The sequence below is a fragment of the Elephantulus edwardii genome, unplaced genomic scaffold (genome assembly GCF_000299155.1).
Source record: "Elephantulus edwardii isolate Elephantulus edwardi_28Jun2011 unplaced genomic scaffold, EleEdw1.0 scaffold00040, whole genome shotgun sequence".
In the NCBI taxonomy this organism is placed as follows: Eukaryota; Metazoa; Chordata; class Mammalia; order Macroscelidea; family Macroscelididae; genus Elephantulus; species Elephantulus edwardii.
Genome location: NW_006399790.1, coordinates 6040133 through 6046033, shown reverse-complemented (window position 1 = coordinate 6046033; position 5901 = coordinate 6040133). Strand labels below are relative to the sequence as shown.

The following is a 5901-nucleotide window of genomic DNA, read 5'->3' as shown; positions in this document are numbered from 1 at the left end:
ATATATATAATTAGCACATGAACTAACAATTCGCGAAATAATTTTGATGACTAGTAAATGTATGAAAAAATAGTCAATCTCAGTAATGCCCACAGAATTTTTTATCTCTGCACAGATTTTTAGAGTATGCCAATTAGCATTTTGAAATTCACAAATTTCACAATCTTAAACACGGTTTTGGTAATGAGAATTTTTTTATATTTTAAAGGAGTGTATATTCCTGAAAACACATTTTCAATATAAATGGAAAAACTTTAACAAAATCATTTCTCATCTGGCCTGTGAATTATGTAGAAATGAAGTCAAAGATGTATGCACAAAATGATCATTATATTCTTAATACTATTTACAATAGCAAACCGAACTGGAGACAATTTTTACAAGCAATGAAAGAGAAATATTTCAATAAATTAAGAAACCTCTGTTTACTCAAGAAAATGGAACATCAGGCAAGGGCTGAGTTAAATTTCACTCAAGAGGTTCCAATCTAATGTAATAAAGGTGAGGAAAAGGGAATGAATAAAAGTTCAAAGCAATATGAAGCTATGTTACTGGATTTGCTGCTACTTCAATATGAATCACAAAACCACTGCCACCATTATAACAATACCCCCTTCCTCAAAGATCCTTTGGGGAACATGTTCACTCAATACTTGAGACTTCCAGAGAAGGCTAGCTAATCCTGGCTGTAGTACAGAGAAGAGAAAGGAGAGGACATTTATCTGCCCTGCCCTCTGTTCTTAGAGCCTACTGTTCAAAATTGACCTTGGGAAAGCGACTCCCTTGCACTTTGACAGCCCTTTTGGAAAACAAGGTTCTGCCTGTCCACAATGTACTATTTCAACCAAATCCAAACCTGGTTGGGATGAACACCTGACAAGATTGTGAAGAAATGGTCAGGGAAATAGGGGAAAGGCATACACATCTGTGGTCTAAAGAACTTTAAATATTAAATTATAAGGGAGCACTTAAAATCAAGTTCTCTAAAATTGGTGAATGGCACAAAAATTCTTATGCAAGAATGTTTTGGGTTTTTGGTTTTAGTGGGCGTTTTTAGTAGGCAGGAAAAAAAATGATGACACATATGCAATGAACCAAGATCAAGAGACAGATATGTGGGTATGTAGGTAAATAGACTGCTAGATAGATCAATAATGTAGAAATAAATTTCTAATGAACAACATATAACCTTCTGTGTAAGGCAATTTTTCATTTATTATTATTTTTTCCCTAGTAATGCCTACAATGTTAAAAAATTATCATAATTCAGAGTTTGCATTATTGAAACCATAATATACAGGGATAAAGTACAGCTTTACTGAAGTTTAATAAATTATCTTCCAATATACATATACAATTTCAGAAACATCACACACCAGAATAAGAACTCCATGGGGATGTATAAAAGTACAAGTTGAAAAAACTAGTTGATGTGACAGATGTTCCTATTCCATCGTGTCATATGAAAATAAAATTACACCTTTTGAGGGAAGTTGGGTTTTTTTTGTTTTGTTTTGTTTTTAAGTAAAGCTCACTAAGCAAATCATCTATGTTGGTTTGATATATTAATAGATAAAATAACTAAATTAGTGAACATTAGTAGTCCTAAGAATCTTTAGAAATACAAAATGAAATGGTTTGTCAGTTGTAGTTCTGCTTTAAAAAATAATCTGACATACCCAATTTTTAAATGTAAGGTATTTGGAGAGAATGCAAAGACATCAACTAAAAGAGTATCATGATGTTATTTACTTTTCGATGATGATTAGAAAAGGAGATAGTTAAGCAATGTAACATTTTTCTACTTCAACTAAAATCTTTGTTCCTCTGGTTTTACTATCAGATTTATACAAAACTAAGCTTTTAAAGTGAAGCAAAACAAAAATGCATGACAAAATGGCGGCTTTTTGCTGAAACAATTTTGGATAACTGGCAAATGTCAGTAATATCTTCTAAAATCTGGATATAGGCATTGTTTGTTGTTTTCCTATTTGTTTTGTCTGCTTTCTAAAATTCTAGCATTCTGAATACCAGGAGCCTTAGGTAATGCTCTTAAATCAAGAGAAAAAGAAATGGATTACAGAGAAAGAGATAATAATAGATCCAAATCTATTTATTTAGAGTGGATTGCTCCTCCAAGCATCACAGCATTATAACTGCCCCATAGGGTTCCAAGACTGTATGGTCTTTTGTGCTAGGACTTTCTGTTTTGCAGTTCAGCTTTGTAGCCACTGTTACGCTCAGGCTCACAGTAATAATAATACCATAAATAATATCAATAGTATCTAAGGAATACTGGTGGCACAGTCTGTAACACTGCTAACCCAAAGACAGACTCCTCTCTGGCTGTTAGAATCCAATAACAACACCTTGGGAGAAGGATGGGCAATCTCTTGTGATTAACAGCCACAGGAACCCAATGGAGAGTCAGCTGTAACTGGGTTCTGACTCAATAGCAATGAGTTATAATTGCCAGATACAGTTCTGTATTCCTCAACACATATTGTTGGGTTTGTTGTGTACCGTCAAGTCAGAACTGACCCATAGCTGACCCTATAGTGAGTTTTCAGAGGAAGTAAACCACACAAGAGAAGACTGCCCATCTTTCTCCCACATTTAATATTGTGAAAGGGAAACCCTTCGATGAGCAACTGAGCCAGAGAGTGGTAGCTGTTGGATTTGAACTTAGGAAGCCCAATTCTGATAGCTATGTTTTTAACCATTAATACATACTAACTCTCATTGTCATTTAGGTAGCTGTTGGAAAATAAAATTTATGCATTATAGAAAAAGAATCTCCATGATTTCTTTTTGGTGTAGATTCTTTGATTTATTTCTTTTTGGTACAGATGCTTCATTATAGCTAAACAGGAATATCTATTTTTGGTGAGGATTTCAATGAAGGTGATCGTGAAAAAGATATAAAACTATCATGATGATTTGCCTTGTTGCAATGTTTTCTTTGTTAGCATATTTTAATAAATGTTACTGCTAAAATGCTTTAACCTATTAATTTTACCATCCCAAGGTTTAATTCTAGCACATATGGCATTGGTATAGGCAAGTTTATGAATAACTTATATAAAGTTTATATATAGTTCATAGGATTCATGTCAAAGAAAAAATTCTAGTTTATCAGTTATAATTCTTAGTCATTAATTTTACTACATGCACCCATCCAAGAAAGTATTAAAAATTTGTTTCTACAAGAAATAATATTATAACTTTATAGTAATTATATATTGCCAGTAATTATGTATTAATGATTGAATGTAAGTTGGTTATTTCAGAAATTAATATTTGTTAAGTTATTTTGAATACAAGATGAGGAATATAAAATAATAAAAATGAATCCGTGGAAATAAAAAAAGTGCATCCAGAGACTGACATGAGACTCACATCTTAATAAAAAGTGAATGTGCAGTTCAGAAAAAAAATGAAAAATCTAGCAAGAGAAAATGATAAAAAGTGAGACCTCCTCCATTAAAAAATGAGCTATTGAAAGAAAATGGCATTGTTTAATCAGAAGGAGGTAGACTTAAAGATATTGGCCTTGACGTGTTCTTTCGTGATATATATAAATGACTGTAAAGGGAAAGGTAGGGCATATAATGTTTAGCCTTCGCAGGTACAAGAAGTCCTTGTGATTGCCTCCATGGCTTTCTATTTTTTAAAATAAAATAAAAATGTGACACATGGAGGCAAAAATAGCCCAGGAAGTATCCCCTAAGACCTCAAATAAGGTAAATCAATGAAAAGCGTTTGTTTTCCTAAAATTAATAATGGTCACATTGGTAAAGATAGTAGCTTGACATGTCAAATTAAAAGAAGGACTTCTTTAGAAATAAAACATGACACCTTGGTATATTCAAATGGGAAAAGGGGAAAAAAGCACAGTGAGGATTTAATGACTTCATTCTATAGCTGTTATATTGGATATTGTTGAACATCTATTGCCATGGTACCATTTTGCGATACAGAAAGCACAATATATTATTTCCTTACTGTTGGATATTCAAGTCCCCCAACCCAATGCTGCACAGTTCAAATCCACTAGTTGCCTCATGAGAGAAAAATAGGCAGTCTCTTCCTTTGTGATTTATTGCCTCTGAAAACCCACTGGAGGGTCGGCTGTGGGTCAGTTCCTACTTGACAGTACACAATAACAGTGACATAGTGCATAATTATTAAGCAGAAAGGCCTGTGGTTCAAATCCACTCTTCAGGAAAAAGATTTTCAGCCTGGGAAACCGAATAGGGTGTCCATATGAATCAGAATCTACTCCACAGTAGTGGGTTTTAGGGTTTTTTTTATGGTGCAGCACCCTATTTGTTCAGCTGCTAACCACAAAGACAGTGGTTGGTTTGACTCCACTAATGGCTCCACAGGAGAAAGAGGAACTGTCTCCTCCCATTTATAGCAAGGAAACCTGATGGACGATCTCAATGAGTTAGAATGAACTGGTATCAGTACATTTTTGTTTTGTTTTTAGAGGAATATTTAAGTATGGTCAGATTTTATTGTATTATGCCATAGTAAATATCTTTAAATTTGAATCTTTCTCTGCATCCCTGATTACTTCCTTAGGATGCAAAGAGGTTAATGGACTAGTTCTTATGTTGATGTAAACGTTATTTCCAGGGCCATTTTCATTTAAAGGAGTAAGATGTGACATAGTTCCCATTACCTAAACAGCACAACTCAGTCATGCATAAAATATCATCTGGTCTTCTGATGGCCACTCTAACTGAGGTATTTAATTTGGTCACTTATACATGGTTAAATTTTTCATATCCATTTGAAAGATATTCACAGACATTTTTCTAACACAACAGCGTTTCTTCTAAAAATGTATTTTTTTAAATAAACTGGCTTTTTAATTACCTTTTTTTCCCCAAACAGGGCATATATCTCTGTCTCTTGCCAGCACAGCATATTTTAAGTGGAAAAAAAACCCTGTGACTAATTCATGTGCTATAAAGTGCCATTCCTAATATTCACATTTAATTTATATCCCTTCTAGTTAGAATGCAATATAGACCTACTTATGCTTCAGGATATATATCTTGAAGTTAAGTTGTCAATCCTAAAAGTACTAACACTGTGTGGTGTTAAAAAAAAAGTGGCACACAGGCTGAGAGAAATCAAGCATATTAACAAAAAAAAAGAGAGAAACTCTTAGACCTTCATAGTTGGTGAGCATAAAGTTCAAAGCTATTATGCAGGTCTGCAAGGCTCTCCAAGACCACATGACCTGCGTCCTGCACACTCTTAGTACTTTACCTCCTCTCATTCTTTTTTTTTTATTTTATTTAATTTTATTTTTTTATTTTTTTTTACCTCCTCTCATTCTTACAGTGTCCTCTTTGCTTTCTTGCAGGCTGCCATTTTTCTTGCGTTTTTCTCCATCACGTGATCATAACGCCTGCTCTGCTATTATCCCCATTAGGAAAGCTCTTCCTCCAAGATACTCCCATGGCTCACTTTGTCAGTTCTTTCAACTCAACTTTTCCTTGGAGTCTGAACAAACTAACTGACTCTCCTTTGAGTTTCTCAAATTGTAAATTGTAAGAAAGGAGATTGGCCATCTTTCCCCTGCAGAGCAGCTGCTAGTGGATTTGAACTGCCAAAGAGATGCCATCTTTGGCTTGGGTAGGGGATTCTCTACCAGGATTCCCTTTCAGTTTTTCCCTATAATATGTGTATGCACGCACGCATTCTCGCTGTCTCTGACATGCCTACCCCAAGGTCCTTCCTAGCCACATACTCAAAGTGAGACAGAGCTTCAAAATCCTTACCTTAAAGGAACAGCTTGGTTTTATCCTCTTCAAGACAGACCCGTTTATTCTCTTGATAGTCAAGAGTAGGTTCAATACTCTTTTCCAGCATCATAACTCAGTT

The 5901-nt window shown here is 34.4% G+C and overlaps 1 pseudogene; it reads right to left on the bottom strand.

Annotated features, from left to right (window-relative positions):
* Positions 1 to 5409, bottom strand: part of LOC102864423 — a 49019-nt pseudogene extending 43610 nt beyond the window's left edge.
* Between the last annotated feature and the right edge of the window lie 492 nt (positions 5410 to 5901).